This window comes from Macaca nemestrina, chromosome 6 (assembly GCF_043159975.1).
Source record: "Macaca nemestrina isolate mMacNem1 chromosome 6, mMacNem.hap1, whole genome shotgun sequence".
NCBI lineage: Eukaryota > Metazoa > Chordata > Mammalia > Primates > Cercopithecidae > Macaca > Macaca nemestrina.
This window is the reverse complement of record NC_092130.1, coordinates 55,717,081-55,737,621: the sequence shown is the minus strand read 5'-3', so window position 1 is coordinate 55,737,621 and position 20,541 is coordinate 55,717,081. Positions and strand designations below refer to the sequence as shown.

At 39.5% G+C, this 20,541-nt stretch overlaps 1 protein-coding gene across 10 annotated transcripts in view; it reads right to left on the bottom strand.

Annotated features, from left to right (window-relative positions):
• The window catches only part of LOC105463153 (zinc finger protein 608), a 117,636-nt gene that overhangs the window by 48,544 nt on the left and 48,551 nt on the right, over positions 1–20,541 (bottom strand). The window lies entirely within an intron of this gene.

The following is a 20,541-nucleotide window of genomic DNA, read 5'->3' as shown; positions in this document are numbered from 1 at the left end:
ACAACAAAGAAACTTAAAGCTCTAACAATTTTCTCATTTGTAAAACGGGGATGATATTATAGCCACTAAAAAAAAAAGAAGAAGAAGATTTCAGTCATAGTTTATAAAGTTTATATAATGAAGACTGAATGCTTCACTCTCTTTTTTTCCAAAATTGGCAGCAAGAAAGTTGGTTGCCAGGAAATCAGTGAAGTCTTTTTGGGGGAAAACTGATAAAAGCAAGAGAAAAGGAATATGGGAATTGCAACTCTACAGAATTCCAGAATATGGGAATTGCAACTCTACAGAAATAATTGATCCAGGTCTTCAGTTCTACTGAAGCATGTAGAAGTTCAAACTAGCTTCTCAGCACACCACTCATAGAAGCAGACAGCCAATGGTCATAGGCATCTGAGGAAAGTCTCCAACATAAAATACAGATGACAAATCACACACATACACAAAAAAGAGAGGAATTAAAAGCAATGCTGACAATAAAGAAAGAAGAAAAGCTAATTAAATATCTGCAGAGAAATAAGGAGATGCTTCATTCATGAAACTAGAATAGAAGGCTTTTTAAGAGAGCAATGCCAATAACCAAAATAGAAAATAAAAAGCTTTTAGAAATTAAAAACGATATGGGGGAAATGAAAACACAAAGATAAATGCAAAAAACTCTCCCAACAGAAAATACAAACTGCTCATAAACCAGAGTTTTGAAAAAGGAGAAAGATCAGAAAAGAAGAAGATTGGTACAGGAGGTTCAACTTCTACATAAAAAGAGTTCCAGAAAGAGACAGCATGGAAATGGAAATTAATCCTTTCCAAAGAAATACATCTATAACATTTCCAAAACTACAGGACTTGAGTTTTCAACGAGAGGACCAAACTCAGAACAACAGATTAAAAAAGAATCCTAGGCCGGGCGCAGTGACTCACACGTGTAATCCCAATACTTTGGGAGGCCAAGGCAGGCGGATCACTTGAGGTCAGGAGTTCAAGACCAGCCTGGCCAACATGGTGAAACCCTATCTCTACTAAGCATACCAAAAAAAGTTAGCCGGGCGTGGTGGTGGGCACCAAGAGGCTGAGGCAGGAGAATCACTTGAACTCGGGAGGCAAAGTTGCGGTGAGCCGCGATTGCGCCACTGCACTCTATCCTGGGTGACAGAGACTCCATCTCAAAAAAAAGAGAGAGAGAGAGAAAAAGAAACCTAGCGACTCTGGAGGCTGAGCTGGGAGCATCACTTGAGACCAGGAGTTCAAGACTACCTTTAAACTCCTAGGAAGATCCCATCTCTACAAAAAAATAGAAAAAAAAAAAAAAAAAGAAATGAGCCTAGCATGTTGGCACATGACTGTAAGTCCCAGCTACTTGAAAGCCTGAGACAGGACGATCCCTTGAGGCCGGGAATTTGTGGCTATAGTGTACTAGGACCATGCTACTCACTCTAGCCCAGGTGAAAGAACAAGTTCCTGACTCTAAAAAAAGACTCATGCTAAGAGATGCCATTGACATATGTCAGAATACTGGAAACAAAGAAAAGATGAAAGTTTCTGGGGTGGAGCAATAGGTATCAAATACAAGATCTGAAATCAGGAATGGCATTGGCCTCCTCAGAGACAACACTGGGGAGCTTAAAGCAAAGGAGCATAATCTTCAGAAGTCTGAAGAAAAATGATTTTCAACCAATTCTTCATGTAACCACATTATCAATCAAGCATGAAGGTAGACAGAAGAAATTTTTATGCATTACATTTTTTAAGCATCTGAGCTTTCAAAATGTTTACTTCCCATGAATACTTATCTTTTCCTTTCTTTCTTTCTTTTTTTTTTTTTTTTTTTTAGACTGAGTTTCACTCTTATGTCCCAGGCTAGAGTGCAATGGCGCGATCTCGGCTCTCGGCTCACTGCAAGCTCTGCCTTCCAGGTTCCAGTGATTCTCCTACCTCAGCCTCCTGAGTAGCTGGGACTACAGGCGCCTGCCACCAAACCCAGCTAATTTTTGTACTTTTAGTAGAGACGGGGTTTCTCCATGTTGGCCAGCCTGGTCTCAAACTCCTGACCTCAGGTGATCCACCCGCCTCAGCCTCCCAAAGTGCTGGGATTACAAGCGTGAGCCACCGTGCCCAGCCTACCATTAATCCTTTTTTAGGAAGCTATTGGAAAATGGGCACCACCCAAATGAAGGGATGGACCAACAGAGATGAGTCAGGAAATAGGGTATCCAACATAAGAGGCAATGACATCTTCGGAATAGTATACAAGAGAGATTTCAGATTTTTATAGCTATGAATAATGCCTAAGCAATCAGTCCAGATTGGAGAAGGTCAGAAAACTCTGGGAGAGGCCGGGCGCTGTGGCTCACGCTTGTAATCCCAGCACTTTGGGAGGCCGAGGCGGACGGATCACGAGGTCAGGAGATAGAGGCCACGGTGAAACCCAGTCTCTACTAAATACACAAAAAATTAGCCAGGTGTGGTGGCGGGCGCCTGTAGTCCCAGCTACGCGGAGAGGCTGAGGCAGGAGAATGGCGTGAAACCGGGAGGCAGAGCTTGCAGTGAGCCGAGATCGCGCCACTGCACTCCAGCCTGGGCAACAGAGACAGACTCCGTCTCAAAAAAAAAAAAAGAAAACTCTGGGAGAATATATTCCAAAAGATAAAATGTATAGAACTTATACTTGGTGTATTTCAATATACTGAGACGCAAATTTATAATTCTGGCATGACAGTTAATGGTGAATCAGTGTGTATGCACAGAACACTAAGCCAACAAAAAAATAAGTTAATTATTAACTCATGGAAAAGAGTTGGATTAGAAAAGGTAATCGTAGAACATGGCTGTGCTGTAGTCATAATGTAAACGCTGAATAGTGAACTAACCATAATTACTTGTGGTGGGCAGTCTCATAATTACTTGTGATGGCCCCTAATGACACTGCCTCTTGGCATTCACTCTTGTGTGATGCCCTCCCCTGAGTGTGGGCTGAACTTACTGATAATGAACATGAGTACAACAGAAGTAATGAGCTATCATTTCTAACATTAAGTTATTCAAAGACTGAATTCCATTTTGGGTGCGCTCGCTCGCTCTCTCTCTCTCTCTCTCTCTCTCGCTCTGATCTTGCTGGGAAGCAAGTTGCCATGTTGTGAGCAGTCCTATGGAGAGGTCCACGTGGCATAGCACGTCGAGTTGCCGGTGAGGAATTAATGCCTGCCAAAAACCATGTAAGGAAGCTTAGAAGTGGCTCCTTCATCTCCACTGGACGGTGTCTTCAGCTTACAGTAGCACCTACAGCTTGACTGAAACCTTCTGAGACAATCTGAGCCAGAGGCACCAGCTAAGTTGCTCCCAGATTCCTGACCCATGGAAACTGTGGGATATGGTTGTTGTTTTAAGGTACTGTTGTCTAGAATAATTTGTTACATAGCCATGAAGAGCTCATAACTCATAATTATATTGGAAGTATGGGTGGTGGTAAAATATATTTGTGTTGGAGGAAAGGGTGAGTAAGGGAGCTAAATCATTACCTTCCATAATAAAAAGTTACTATAAAATACCTAAAACTGAAAAATAAATCAAGAAACACCCATATAAACATGTGTTTTCAAAATATAGAGGAAGATGCCAGCCCAAAGGGTTTTGTGAGTTGCCTCTGGAAAGTAGAAACTGGGTGAAGGGAAAGGTGAACTATGAAACTACTGTTCTATGTTACGGGCCTTGTAGAGCTATGTGGCTCTTTAAACTATATACACACATAACCTGAATAAAAGTTAAAAAGAAAATTCAACTACATTTATGTGTTAACTCTCGTGCATCCAATAAATTCTGTATTTCACAGTGGTCTTTTGAGCATTCTAAGAAATCTTAATACAAGGTATATATAAGTGGCACTAGAAGTCATTGGATGTGGTACAGGCACGTTAGACCAGGGATTCCAAAACCTGCTAATGAAACTGGTAAGACTCTACCTCTTAGGAATCTTATTAGATAATGTCTTTAATGGGTTCATTCTTCTTTGGAGTGTATCAGAACATAAAATAAGTGTCAGCCTACTCAAACCAGATCCCACTTTACCTGCAGAAGTGCTACTAGTTTAATAAATGATGGGAGTAAGTAGAGTCCTAGAAATAGACCTGTTTTTGGAGACTCAAGTCACGGCTACTCGTTCAACAGGACTTCGCACTGTGGGTAATGCCATCAGGGCTGACTATTTGCTAAGAATTTTGTTTAGAATCCTTTAAGTCTGAAATGATGCTGGCATGAAGAACACCTTAAGATCTTTACCACTCCTTTGCTACCTGATTCTGCCATGAAGAACACTGTAATATCTTAACATTCCTTGGCTACCTGAATTTCAGGTATCTTCAAGAGATTACGTACTCCAACCTCCACCCCTTCTCTGTACACCTGAGGAAAGTGAGGCCAGAGCCAAGAAAACACAGCTAGAGGGTGCGAAAAGGGAGGTTACAGCCCCGTTCTCTTGACACCTGATCCAGTGCTTTTTTCCAGGGTTCTTCTTTTCCCTTGTACCTTATCAAGCTTACCCATTAAGTCCTAAGGTATTTCCGAACTACATCATACTTAGCTTATATATAATGCATTAGTTTTCACAGTGAATTGGGGATATTGTCACCAAAAGGAGAGGACGCAACAAAAGTACTCTGAAAGAACTTCGTTAGGTCATTATGTATACATATATTTTTGTAACAAATGGGTGTGGTGCGAAGTGAGAGTTCCCAACAGAAGTTCACTAGTTACTTAGTTTTCCTTTTCCTTTTAACTGGACTCCTTTTTCCCTTGTTTTAAAACAAGTACACTATAGTAACCTCAAAGTTAGAGCAACCACGCCATTTTGTTTTAATTCCGTTTTTCTCATGGTTTAGCTACAGGTCTTTTCTCAAACACAGTTTGTCCAATAGTAGTCATAACTGAAATACCAAGAACTCTTGATGATTCTGCAACAATACATTTTTAAAATCTGCTAAGTGGATAGATGTCAGACTACTGCAGCCAAAAGGATAAAGAATTTTTAAACAAAATATTGCAGATGCTTCTTGATTTATACAATTATGTCCTTTCAGAGGGTCTTAATGAACACAATATTTTGTATGAAATATAAATGCACTTTTTGCTTAGTTGTCATGAGGCATTACAAAGGCAAATAACTTCTCACATGCTTTTGCAGTCATGTACTGTCAACTCCAGATACTCTTCACTATTCATGTATCCAAAAAAGAAGTTCATATGTAATAGAAGTAAGGTTTTGGCTGCCTTCAAGTGATTTTAATGTTTTCATTTTGGGCTCTAATCAATCTTATTATGCCTACCAACTGGCCTGGCACTCTTGCTACACTTTTGTCGCTTTTCATTAATGATCAGAATGAAATAAACGGGGGAATGACACAAAATACTGAACCATAGCAAGTTGTACTGCCAGAATTCACAGAGCGAAAGAACAACACAAAATTAGGCTCCCTGACAATCCCCTAATATTCCTCTGTAAACACCAGACTATTCTTTCTACTTTCCAAAATACACAAACAATTTACCCCAAGGAAGGCATGAAGTTACAGTTGCATACCCGCTGGTAGAGTATCTGCATCTCCTTTGGGTAAAGTGTAGTGTAAAACCTGACTCTCCTGATCAGGCATAGTCAGGGTAGAGTCAAATCTAGAGTAAAAATAATAACAAATAATAATAATTTTAAAAATAATAAAACAACAGCAACTTATCAACAGATCCCAGGGGATGTGACTTAGCTGCCAGCCTGATTCTCCAGAGGAAGAACTCAGCACGCGGCCAGCCCACCTGATCCTGAAACCTTGAGGTGGGTATATGTGGTTAGAACAACTATATCCCTCCCAAGCCATCACTAGAGCCACAGAACTCTGTGCTTTTAATTCTCCTTTGGACTCTGCCTTGATTTCTATGCAATTCATAGATTCCCCCATACTTCATTTTCCTCGCTTTGAGAAAATAAAGATGGTGATTCGAAATCACAGCCTCAAATACTTAACAGTCACACTCAACATATGATGTGCTTTGTTGAAATTCCATACTTGGAAATGTGCTACTTGCAAGAAACTGCAAGCTAAGGAGGACTGGTATGGCTGATGATATTTATTTTAAGAAGACTTTTAATTCAAATGCCAAATATAAAGTGAGATTTCCTAGAGGGTGTATACTTTAGGGATTCTCTAGTAACTGACTGGGAAATTTAAGGTAATACTCCCCTTCTGAATCATTGAAGATTAATGTGTAACCAATATAATGTTAAGTAGCTCACTCTATTCTGCTTCTTTGAAAACTGACCCTCCATTTCCTTAATTCCATTAGATTCTCTGTCCCTGTGAATGTGATAATGCCCTTCGGTCACCCTATCAGGCAGGAGTCTATGGAAGAGATGAGTTCACCATGGCGCTACTGCTTTGCAATGAAGATTGTCCTGATTCCTGGTCTATGGCCTCCTAATGTGTCTGCCCTTGAGTATTCAAAGACTTTTTGAACTGAAAGTGACTCTCACACACTTGCTTACTGCAGCCAGCTTCAAGAGTGAGCCAAGCCAATGGCCCAGTCCCAGTTGTGGTTCTTCTGTGCTTCTGGTACCCACCCGCACATGTGTGTCTGGACAATAAATAATTTTATATGTGTACTTATGTGCACTGTCTGGAACTGGCTGGCTTTTCATATTCCAAAAAGTGACTAGGTCTTCTTATGAAGCTGAGGAAAGCAGTGGAAAGCAGCTTTTGCAGGTTCTCTTTAAACAAGTTGGCCTCTGCTGCTGCTCAAGTGAAATAAGACACATTAAATGTTCTCAGTCAGCTCTGTCAACTTGAGTTACTTCAAAAGTTGTCTGTCAATGTGGATATGAGGAAGACATCTACAAGACAATATACAAACTGTGCAAATGTACAGGTAAGTCCTCGAAGAGCTGGCAGGATCAAAACTGTCCACTGGGCCAGGAGAATACAAGGCATTGACTCTCTGAGGCACAGGAAGTGGTGGGCCATTTTTTTTCCTTGTTATGAAATATATAGTTGGAAACTACAGTTGAGGTGTTTTTGTAAAAATATTTGGTGAATATCAAATTTTAAAAACATTTCACTCAATAACCCGAATTAAGTTTCCATATTTCAGTCAAAACCTCAAACGGACAAGCAAATGTTTATTTATTTCTCTCATAGCATATTTTTTAAATAGTTGGTTATATTCATACACACATAAACAGACTCAAAACTACGAAAAGACTAATCATATTAGATAAAACTAGAAATTCAGAAAGAAGGCACTTCCCACTGTCATTTTCTTTGGATGGTCTGTACCTTACTTTTTCCATAAGAATAATGGGCCTGATTATGGGAATCGTCCCCGTAAATGAGAAAATGCTAACTAGATGGTGTTGATAGAGCAACAGAAGGTTCTCCAGGCAAAAGTGTTTAATTGTTCAGACACACCAAATGTGCCTTGTGTCACATAAAGGAAACAGCCACATTTCTAACATCCAAGGTTGGAAATACTGTGAAGTGGTCTCAGATATATACATTGAGTCTGAAGACTTAATTATGAAATGAATATATATGGGTATAATGTGTATGTATATAATAAATGCTCAATTTACTATTCAATTCCAAGAAATTATCAGATGAGCTGTAAGCATCCTGCCTGCCTCACAGCACTTTTTTACCTTCCTGGGTCTCCTGACTGGGTTATGTCAGACTTTGCTAGATACCCTGCAATTGTGCCCACGAGCCGAATTCCCCCTACTTTTTTTGTTGAGGACAGCTTTTGAAAATCTGTGATATGTCTTCTCTCATATTACAGCTTATTTTTCTTTTGCCAGGAAAATACCAGCCAAAATTATTTGAGATCAGAAAGGCCCCAGAAGGGCATATAGGAATGCTTTTGTAGATACTACTTTTGAAAACTACCTTGATGGTTCTTCCTCCTGCTGTAGTTATACACAGAAGAAGCCAAGGGAAAAAGAGACTACGAGAGGAAATAAAAGTAGCAGGGGGCAGGACAGCACTCGGGCATGCCAGGGAAAACTGCACACTGCATGCATCAAGTGACAAATTATATATTATAAACAAATCATGAGACGCAGAAGGTTTCCTAGAAAACCCTGTCCTTCATCCTTCTTTATTCTGAAAAAGCAGAATCCAGAAGAAAAATGTTTGCAGAGACAGCAACACAAGTAAATCAGATTCCTTCCAGTTCAGAATGGATGCTTGACAAGACTAATTTTCTCCCTTGAGTGTTTGAATTCTTCATATTTAAAAGTCTCTTTTAACTTCCTTCACTTGGGAGAGAAAGAGCTGTAAAAGTCATTCTAGACACAAGCCAAAGTTAAATCCAAACCTTTCTGACATCCAGAGCAAAGCCCTCCATTGATGCAGAGCCCAGTCGTGTGGTCTCTTGGGAGCATCGTTTGTACTCTTACAGATTCCTCTTGCTGAACAATTTTGGGTTTTACTATAAGCAGAAAGTCTCATTCCCTTTCTATGTAGGGTAGGACCCTGGGTATGAATGTTGAGAGCTATACATTTGACTTACAACTTCATCCCTTTGTCATCAAAATGTCAGCAAGTCCAAAGTTGGAAAGGATAACTGAGATGGGCACTCTCATCCAGGAAATATAAACTGGTACAACTCTTAGGGGAAGTAGTTAGGCAATATGTGTTTCTACTACATTAGAAATGTTTGTGTACTTCAACTCAGCAATTCAGCTTCCTGAAAACTGATCCCAGCATAAAACTTCCAAATTCACAAAACAAAACAAAAAAACTGCATACACAAAGACATACTATGTAATGCTATTTATATTTATCTAAGAAGTTGAAAGCAATGTAAATATCCATTCTTAATGGAATTTAAATTAAATTAAGCTTTGGTGTGTCTATACCATGGCATATTTGATATTTTAAAAAATGCTTCCTAGAAAGTGTTTTCCTAACACCAGAAATGCTTGTGTTTTAACGTTAAGATTAAAAGAAGGCAACATTTAAAAGTGTATCTACCTAGAATTACTAAGAAATTATAGCAAGGTTGCAGCATGTAAGGTTAATATACAAAAGTCAATCAATTTTCCATACACCAATAATGAGTAAGTAGAATTTGAAATTAAAAACACAATAATATTTATATTAGCAATGAAAAAGATGAAATACTTAGGTAGTATAAATGCAAAAGGAATATGTGTAAGATCTATATGAGAAAAACTAAAGACCAGGCGTACTGGGTCATGCCCATAATCCTGTGCTTTGCGAGGCCAAGGTGGGAGGATCACTTACGCCCAAGAGTTAAAGGTTACAGTGATATGCTTGTGATATGCTTGATATGATTGTACTACTGCACTCCAGCTTGGGCAACTGAGCAAGGCTCTGTCTCTAAAAAAAAAAAAATTTTTTTAATTAGCCAGGTGTAGCGGTGCACACCTGTAGACCCAGCTACTCAGGAGGCTGAGCCAGGAGTATAGCTTCAGTCAAAAAGTTCAAGGCTACAATGTGCTATGACCACATCACTGCAATCCAGTGTGGGTGACAGAGTAAGACCCTGTCCCCCCCGCCCCCCCGCCCCCAAAAAAAGAGAGAGAGGAAACTATTCTCCAAAACATTCAAAGACCTTTTCAAATTCAATAATAAGAAAACAACTCTAAGAAAAATGGGCCAAAAACCTTAACAGTCAGCTCATCAAAATAGATATACAGATGGCTGATAAGTACCTGCAAAGAGGCTCCACATCATAAACTGTCAAGAAAATTCACATTAAAACAATGAGATACCACTACACACCCATTAGAATGGTCAAAATCCACAACACTGACAACACCAAATGAACTCTCATTCATTTCTGGTGAGAATGCCAAACAGTAATACCACTTTTCCAGAAAACAGTCTGGCAGGTTCTTACAAAACTAAACATACTCTTACCAGATGATCCTGCAATTGCACTCCCTGGTATTTACCCAAAGCAGTTAAAAACTTTATGTCCACACAAAAACCTACAAATGGATGTTTACAGCAGCTTTATTAATAATTGCCAACCTTGGAAGTTACCAAGATGTCCTTCGGGAGTGAATGGACAAATAAACCATGATACATCCAGACTCCATGAAATAATATTCAGCACTCACAAGCTAAGAGTCATCGAGCCACGAAAAGACATGGAAGAAACTTAAATGCATATTGCTAAGTAAAAGAAGCCAATCTGAAAAAGGCTACAGACAGTATGATTCCAACAATATGACATCTTTAGAAACAGCAAAACAATGAAGACAATTAAAAGATCAGTAGTTGCCCAGGATGGGGGAAGGAGAGATGAATAAGTAGAGCACAGAAGATTTTTAGGGCAGTGCAAATACTCTGCATGAAACTACATGGTGAATACAGCTTATTATCTATTTGTCTAAACTCACTGATTACATCACACCATGGGCAAACCCTAACATAAACTATGAGCTTTGGGTGATGGCGTGTCAATTAGATTCATCAGTTGTAACACATGTACCACTCTGGTGGAGAATGTTGATAATGGAGAGGCTATGCATGTGTAGGGGCAAGGGATATATGGGAAATTTTTGTACCTTCTTCTCGATTTTTTTGTGAACCTAAAACTGCTCTTACAAAACAGCCTTTTAAAAAAGTGTATCCAGGTCGGACACAGTGGTTCATGCCTGTAATCCCAGCACTTTGGGAGGCCAAGGCAGGAAGATCGCTTGAACCCAGGAGTTCAAGACCAGCCTGGGCAACATGGTGAGAGCCCACCTCTACAAAAACACAAACAAAGAAAACCTTATCCACTGAATGATCTCAACTAAAGACACTAAGACAAAGGCAACAAAAGCAAAAATAGCCAAGTGGGACTACATGTAACTAAAAAGATTCTGCACAGTAAAAGAAACAACAGAATGAAAAGGAAAAAGAATGGAAAAATATTTATAAACTCTGTTTCTGACAAAAGGTTAATATCCAAAAAAAAAAAAAAAAAACCACACACAAAATAACTCAATGAAAAAATGTGCAGAAATTTTTTACACAATTTTTCGTTGGGTTATTTGTTATTTGCTATAATCCCAGGAACTCAAGAGGCCAAAATGGTAGGATCACTCGAGGCCAGGAGTTCAACACCAACCCGCGCAACATAGCAAGACCGTGTCTCAGCCAGGTATGGTGGCACATGTCTGTAGGCCCATCTCAGCTACTTGGGAGACTGAGGCAGAAGGATCACTTGAGCCCAGGAGTTTGAGGCTGCACTACTGGCTGGGTGACATAGCAAGACCCTGTCTCTTTTATTTAAAAAAAAAAAAAAGAAAGAAAGAAAGAAAGAAGGTGAGGGCTGGGGGACACTTGAATAGACTTTTCTCCAGAGGAGACACACAAATGGCCAAGTATGTGTGAAGATGCTCACAGTGCTCAGCATCACTACCCACAAAGGAAATGCAACCAAAACCATGAGACAGCACCTCGTACCTGTTAGGAGAGCCATTATTTAAAAAATCAAAAGATAACCATTCCACTTTTGGGTTGTTTATCCAAATTGAAGTCAGGATCTTGAAGAGATGTCTGTATTCCCATGTTCATCACAGCATTATTCACAATAGCCAACATATGGAAGCAACCTAAGTGTCCATCAGTGGGTGAATAAAGAAAATGAGGAATATACACACACTGGAATATTATTCAGCATGTCAAAAGGACATCCTGTCATATGTGACACCGTGCATGAGCCTTAAGGATATTACATCAAGTGAAGTGAGCCAGTCACATAATTATTACACATATATGATGTATCTAAAGTAGCTGGCCAGACAGAAGCAGAATGGAATGGCGGTTCCCAGCAACCGTGGGTGGGAAAAAGGGGAAATTGCTGCTCAACAGGTATAAAGTTTTAGTTGTTCAAGATAATTAAGTTCTAGAGATCTGCAGTACAACACTGTACCTAGAGTTAAGAATAAAAAAAAAAAAATCAAGAAAATGAACTAACATATTTATTAAGTCATCACTAAATTGTGAGATTATAGAGTTTTTTTCCCATCTACATTTTTACTCTTCTTCCCAAATCTCCTAAAATGGCATGTATTCCTTTTATAATTGAAAAATGAAAACTGTATTGAGGATATGTATGATTTGAGGGAAAAAGTATGTCAAATATTTTGTTCCTCCTTTCTTGTGCAGATTAATCTTACAATAACAAGGATGGAAGCTGAAACATAATAAAATGTAATGAGATTTTATAATGCATTTTTAAAAATCAGTGACAAAGTAGATTTCTCTATTTTCAATTGTCTAGACCAAACTTAATTTAAAAGTAACATATTCCTGACTAGAAAGCTACACTACTCAAACAGGTATCAAGACCATATCACTTTGTTCCACGAATTTATTCAACATTCAACAAATATGTATGGCGCACTTACTCTGTGCCAGGCGCTGGGGATCCAACAGTGAACAAAACAGATGGAATTTGTGCACTTAAGAAGCTTGCAGCATAGTGGGACTGAAAGTGATGGTTTGTATACATCAACCCAGCTGAAGCTGATTCAAATACTACTGCCAAAATCAGATGCTAGAATTATAAAGAAATTCCTATCATTCCATGTTTAAAAATAAACTCCAGTTATTACATCACATTTGACTCCCTTTCCAAAGAGCACTTTGTAAAATAGACAGGAACTTTTGTGAAGGGGTAGACAGAAATCCAGAACACCCAGGAATTGTATGAAGAACAAGGACTCTGAAAGTCCAACCACAGTGTGTTCAAATCCAGACTCTCCCCCACTTGCCACGTGTGCTGCCTGGCACAGATGAATCCCTTTTTAAGTCTCCTTTATTAAAATATAGATAATGACAGTGGGCTTATTTTGGCTTTTGTTCTGAGGATTAAAGGAAATCATGACCTGACAAGCATGCCTAGCACAATGCCTGGCACAAAGTAAGTACTCAACAAGCCAGTCCCTTCTATCATCCACACAACATACATGTTTGCACATAAAAACAACAAAGAATCAAGGACAAGGATGTACAAGTCAACAAAATGGGGGGATTGGAGTAAGTGGTAATGACTGTTGACGGATACAGGGTTTCCTTCAGGGTGATCAAAATGTTCTGAAATAAATTGTGGTGATGGTTGTACAACTCTGAATACACACACACACACAAAAAACACTGAATTATACTCCTGAAGTGGGTAGATTGTAAGTTATGTGAATTATATCTCAATAAAGCTGCTGTGAGAACTTATTTTTTAAATGTCAGTGGAATACTTTAATCAAATATCCACCTAGGATAACAAGCTATTCTTTGCAACCAACGAGGCCATCTCCATTTTGTAATTAGAAAATACCTCTTCAGCTCAAAGTCACTATAATATTAAGACACTCAAGATTTTCTTACTAATTCCTGACCAGGCGCGGTGGCTCACGCCTGTAATCTCAGCACTTTGGGAGGCTGAGGCGGGCAGATCATCTGAGGTCAGGAGTTCGAGACCAGCCTGGCCAACATGGTGAAACCCCGTCTCCACTAAAAAATACAAAAATTAGCCAGGCGTGGTGGCAGGCACCTTAATCCCAGCTACCTGGGAGGCAGAGGCAGGAGAATCGTTTGAACCTGGGAGGCAGAGGTTGCAGTAAGCCGAGATAAAGCCACTGTACTCAACCCAAACCTGGGGGGAAAAAGCAAGACTTCTCTCTAAAAAAAAAAAGATTTTCTTACTAATTCCTTCTTTACAGGAAGAAGACTAAAAAGCAGAACAATACCACATATACATACAAATATTATAAGATAGCGCTTACATCTTTTACCATAAGTCCTAAGAAAAAATTAGTTTTAAAGTTTTCCATTATATATTCACATATAAGAATAAACCTGGCTATAATATCAACCAACACAAAAAAAGAGGTAACAGTGTCTTTACATAGTGAGTTTTAAACCTATTGGTTCATTACTTAGCACCTAATGTCACCACGAAAATATATACACAAATGACACCAAAAAACAAATATTTGATCTAAAACATTAAACTGAATCCTACTCAACAACAGCTTACTTTTCACATTGACAAGAGTTAAAGTGACGGTCTACGTTGTTGCTTTCCCACAAAATACACAATCACTCATCATATCCAAATTTGGCTGCAATCCCTCATCAGGAAAAGCATAAGACAAGTAGGTCCACAAGTAAAGCAAATCTAGGAAAATGGCACAAAACCCAGGACAATTCCTTCCTTTTTCTCCATTCAGTACACCTTTATTGACTGTCTATTGTATGCCTATGTGAAGACCTGTCTTTCGTTTTTTTCTACCTTCTGTATTTTTCTATGAAGCTGCTAACATTTCATGAATCTTTCTTTTTTTTATTTTTTTTGAGACCGAGTCTCGCTTTGTCACCCAGGCTGGCGTGCAGTGGCACCATCTCAGCTCACTGCAAGCTCCGCCTCCCGGGTTCAAGTCATTCTCCTGCCTCAGCCTCCTAAGTAGCTGGGACTACAGGCGCCATCCACCATGCCCGGCTAATTTTTTTTTTTTTTTTTTTTTGTATTTTTAGCAGAGACGGGGTTTCACCGTGTTAGTCAGGATGGTCTCGATCTCCTGACCTCTTGACCCGCCCGCCTTGGCCTCCCAAAGTGCTGGGATTGCAGGCATGAGCCACCGTGTCAGGCCCTCATTAATCTTAAAATGAAAATACCCTGATGAGTTTTGTTGTTTATTATGTATCCTTAATTCGATTTTATTTTTACTAAAAAATTTTTTTTTCATCAATGTACTCAGAATAATCAGAGGTAACTAAGATGGTAAATATACAGATTTGATTCACTATTTGGGTTGCCTTTTCCATATGAAAGTGGGTAGCACTTGTGAACTTCAGAAGTGCACTGCTACCCTGAGCTGCTGTGCTGACAATGGTGATGAACCTCAAGGAATCATCCACACTTTTTGTTTTTTTTAAATTATACTTTAAGTTCTAGGGAACATGTGCACAACGTGCAGGTTTGTTACATATGTATACATGTGCCATGTTGGTTTGCTGCACCCATCAACTCGTCATTTACATTAGGTATTTCTCCTAATGCTATCCCTCCCCCTCCCTCTCCCCCACAACAGGCCCCGGTGTGTGATGTTCCCCTTCCTGCATCCAAGTGTTCTCATTGTTCAATTCCCACCTATGAGTGAGAACATGCGGTGTTTGGTTTTCTGTCCTTGCAGTTTGCTCTGAATGATGGGAACCACCCACACTTTCACTAACAACTTCCATGGCAAGATGGCCCAGGAAGCCAAGGGGAAAGTTCACAGCCAATACAGAGTAGCACTAACTAGTAGTTCTTCCAGCCCCTCAAAACTTCTGTAGAGTTCACGTTGAGGCTCACCACTTGGCCCTTTTTCTCATTAGCATGGTAATTAAACAACCATGCTCACCTGCCCAACTCACATACTGGGGGCTGATTTATCTCCATTTAGCACAGGAGTCATAAGAAGCATGCGCACTAGACATCTCAAGTTCCCCATCATTGCACTGTTATAATCGCCACTGATTTGGATAGGGGTAACAAAATACAGGCATCTTATTCCTCTTGGGAGTCAAAGTTGAATTGATAAAGTCACTATGAAATACCTCAATAAATAGTATTTCATTCTGTAAAGTACTATACCAACTCCATGCTGTTACTGAAAATACAAAGTAAGCCTGGATTAATGTTTAATCTTGCCTCAAATTTATCAGAATTTCAAAAGAAAAGTTCTATTTTCAGTTGTAAGATTGGTAAGCAAATACTGCAGAACAGGAATAACAATACCACAGATTCATTTTCCATTACATAGGATCATTTACCTTTTAAATTGATTAGCTTGAGGCTGAGTGAGATACCTCACTATAATCCCAGCACTTTGGGAGACCAAGGTGGGTGGACCGCTTGAGTCCAGGGGTTCGAGACTAGCATGGGCAACATGGCAAAACCTCGTGTCTACAAAAAATACAAAAAAAAAATGAGCTGGGTGTGGTGGTATGCACCTGTGGTCCCAGCTATTTGGGAGGCTGAGGTGGGAAGACCACCTGAGCCCAGGAGATCAAGGCAACAGTGAGCCATGATCACAACAACTGCACTCCAGCCTGAGCGATGAACTGAGACCCTGTCTCAAAAAAAAAAAAAACAACCAAGATTTAGCTCGAACCTCCTCCTGCATTGCACACTTAAACACTATCATCTTTATGACTTTGGAGATACAGGAGCACCCAGCCCGAAGCAGAAGAATTTAAGAACATCTCTGGTGATTTAAAAGAGAATCATTTCGGTCGGGTGGGGTGGCTCAGGTCTGTAACCCCAGCACTTTGGGAGGTCGAGGTGGGCGGATCACCTGAGGTCAGGAGTTCGAGACCAGCCTGACCAACATGGAGAAACCCCGTCTCTACTAAAAATTAAAAAATTATCGAGGCGTGGTGGCGCGTGCCTGTAATCCCAGCTACTCAGGAGGCTGAGACGGGAGAATCACTTGAACCTGGCAGGTGGAGGTTGCAATGGGCCAAGATCGTACCACTGCACTCTAGCCTGGGCAACAAGAGCAAAACTCTGTCTCAAAAAAAAAAAAGAAAAAGAAAAAGAAAAGAAAGAATCATTTCTTTCTCCAATTAACTACCCTGAAAACACTGATTCCCAAAGTCAATTTCCTTCCTTGAAAAATGCATCAGGTGAAGAAGGTCCTCATACAAACAAGCATTCTTCCTCTCACACCAGGTGCTGAGTCTTCTCATTAAAACAACAGTCACTATGGTAAGTTGCCCTTTGTATTTCCATTGCCCCCACCCCCGAAAAATCTGATTCTCCGAGCACAATTCTATATTTGGTACATTAACAACTTTCCTTAATACTATGGGGTTCTGAATCATCTCAAAAATAATTCAGCAGAGGCCACACAGAAATAGAAGTATTGCATCTGGCTCACTTGAGAAATCAACAGTAGGGTCCACTCTTCCCATATCAATAACTTAGGAAGACTGGTACTACCAGTTGTTTGTTAAGCCTCTTAAATCCTCTGTGGAGTTCATGTTGAGGAACAAAGGCAGACCTCTTCTTCATCAGCACAGTGATTAAACAACTCTGCTCACCTGCCATAGCATCCTGATGGACACTGTGAGGTAAGCAGGACAGGTGTCCCTATGTCCATTTTATATCTGGGAAAGTGAAGCAATAACACATGTGTCTTCCTTACAGGGAAAAGGTCAAGGAACTTGCAGAGGGCTAAGACATAAACTCTTTGCCACGAGAGTGGTTCTCAACCTTGTTTGCGCATTAGAATCACCTAGGGAGCTTTGACAAAACACCAATACCAAACCAGACCAAAACGCCAACCCAGACTAAAATGCCTGCGGTGGTGCCTGGGCATCAGTGGGTTTTAAAAGCTCCCAAGGTAATTCAAAGGCACAGCACTGAGAACCGTCTTTGGCAAGTACCAGTTTTCTTTCTCTCACTTTCTTTTCTTCTTGGCTTTACTTAACCAGTAAGAAAGTGAAAGGGTCGTGAATGACAGAGTGGCAGAGCAGTAGTAAATAACAGTCATCACAATGGCGACAGATGCAGCTAAACCAAGTATGTATTCAGGTAAGGCAAAAAAAAAAAAAAAAGCCAATAGGAAACATGATTCAATAAAAATCAAAAGGAAACACATTCATAAAGGCTAAAAAGCCAAGTTCAGCACATATGTATTACACATATTGCTATATACACTATGTTTTTTTTCTGGGTTTTTTTTTTAAGAGCAAATTTTCAAACAAATGACTATACAGAGGCATGTGTGTCCCAAATGGCAGGAATAAATGCTAAGGAAATTCTTTCCAACATCTGTGAGTAATTTTGTACCATACATCATTGGTCCTATGCATTCACCTTAAAGAAAAAAGATCAGAGTAGAATTACCAAACATCCAAATGTAGTAATAGTTTTTCTCTCCTATTAGGCATGATCTGAAACCCATTAATTTTTTCCAGAGGGAACTTCACTAGTAACACTTTATTCGTGAGCACAACTTGGTTCTTAGACAACCAGTACTTCATGTACTGGCAGTAACACTAGGGGAAAGACTATGACTAAAAGAATCCTCCTCTAATGAGAAACTCTAAACACAAGAAACAATTAAGTATTGAATGAGGATCCTCCTAGTCCAGTTTTGCAATTCCCAACCATCCAAAGAAATCACAGTAATATTCAATATTCCCCAAAGAGTGCAGACATGAACTCTTAAAATTCTAGGATCTTAAAACACACGCATATATATGACCTTCACACACATATGATCGCACGTAACAAATTAGGTTTGTGGAAAACACTATCAGTTACACAGTACTCTCAAAGTGAAAATACCAGGGACAGGATTTTATTCAACTCCATCTACAGGACATTAGTCAAAGGCACCTGACAGTTTTATAAATGCTCAACTTGAAGCTCTTTGTTAGTGAAACCTCATACTACAAAACTATTGTAGCTTACTCTCCCCTCCCCTTCTCCTGGAATCCCTCTCTTTCAGCCCTGCCAAATAACTGGCTCCCAACGTGTTTGTTCTGTGTCTCTCTTTGTTTTTCCCAAAAGGAAAAAATTAATGGTCAAGTGGGTTTAATTTTTAAATTGGTACAAGAGCTTTAAACACGCTGTAGTGAGAAAAATGCAAATGGAACGCTCTTGCAAATGGCTGCACATTAAACATACATCTTATGACCCAGGCCTTTACTAAGACGAGTTCTTAAATTCTTTGGAGGTCAGAAGTTTAGTTTATTCAGCAAGAATAACTCTATTAACAGCTCCAGCTCCTTCTTGTCACCACAGTAAACATCCACACATTCCAAATCCTGGAAAATGTGAGGCAGTAAAGAGAAAGCTGGAGCTGCCAACAGCCTGAAAACCTTCTAAAGACAGAAATGGATGGATCGGAGCACATATAAAAGCAGCTACATTGGACTCAGGAGACCAGTTTTTCAGAGGACAGAGTGGAACTGGTGAGGCTTTATGTATATCACTATCAAATAATAATAATAATAGTAATAATATCTTACAGCTCTTTAAGCAGATGCCCAAAATTCCACATCAACTTATGTACTGCTATAGTTTTCAGACCCTGATTTTTTTCCTAAATAATCCTATCTTTGAGAAGAGGCTAAGGTTAAAAGTCAAAACTAAGCAGACTTCTAAGCAAAGTGAAAAATAACTCAAGCTTTACAGCTGTTCCAGAAAGTCTGTGGCTAATTTTACAACATCTACCACCCAGTGAGGTCACACTGCAGGAACTTAGTCCTACTCCACACTTGAATAAATAAAATCATGACAAGCAATAAACTGATGGGAGTGCTAAGTCATAGCTAAGAAATGGGAAGACAGCATTTCACCCTAATGAGTAAATTATCCAAGTACAAAAAAATCTGATGTTCAAGTTTAGGGAAATTAACCCTTACACTTTCCAAATATTTTGCTGTTCCTGAAAATGTGCGCACCTAAACAAATTCACTGTGACCTTATTAAGGTCTTGAATCCTTTTTTGTACTTTTCACACCGAAGTGTCAGTCTGAAAGCCTTATCCACCATTTCCCTTAGAGAAAATGAAAGGGAAGGCAAACTGCACAACCCAAGAGAATAACATGATAGAAGCTTGCTCCCCACATGGGACCCCTTGTACTGGAGGGTGACTGAACAGACAAGCAAGAAGAGACAAATTCTGATTCCTCCAACATCAGTTCCTCCCAATGTGGTTCCACGGTATTGTTTCAAATGGCTTCCCAGAATATCTGAAAAACTCAAATTAAAAGTACAAAAAGAAAGAAGAGACCCAAAACTCAAACATTTCTGAAGCCACAAAAGTAAATTTTAATCACTTCCCTCTGAGCAAAAAAGAGCTGACCATAGTCATACTTTCAGACCTTTTCTCTGATTCTTTCTTGTATACTCTTTATTTATACTAACCAGTGCCATCTACAAATATTTTTTATTTAATTATGAAACATATCCTACAAGAGTATATTTAATGTAAAATGTAGAATTCAGAGTTCTCTAAGAACCTTTGTTTTTTACCTTGAAACAGCTTGAGCCATTTTCTACCTTTTAAGAATTATACTCAACACTTTATTTTCTTCTATCATTCCCCAGTTTGTCACTATCCTTAACTATTTTTTCTCAACTACTTCTTGCCCAGCACTTACCCTCCACATTCCCCATTCACTCAGTCACTTTTGAATACATTTCACCTTCTCCCTTTGAGTTTTGGCCCTCAAATTTTCCCCCTTGATTCAGAGGAATCGAATGAATAATTGTGACTCTCAGACCCTTCTTGTTACCCTCATCCTGCCCTTACTCCTCTGGCAAATGACCACGATATCAACAAACTGTCATCTCCTTTATCTTTGACCAATCTAACTGACAGGGGGAAAAAAGTTCCCCACCCCTTCATTTTTCTTTGTTCCCTGGTACACTCTGAAGCACCCTGCAGCATGCTTCTTCCTTATCCCTTCTACTCTACTCATTCCCCAATGGAGCACTGCAGCTCGTCTTGGTACTTCGTTTTCAATTATTGGTTGGCTTGTTTTGGTT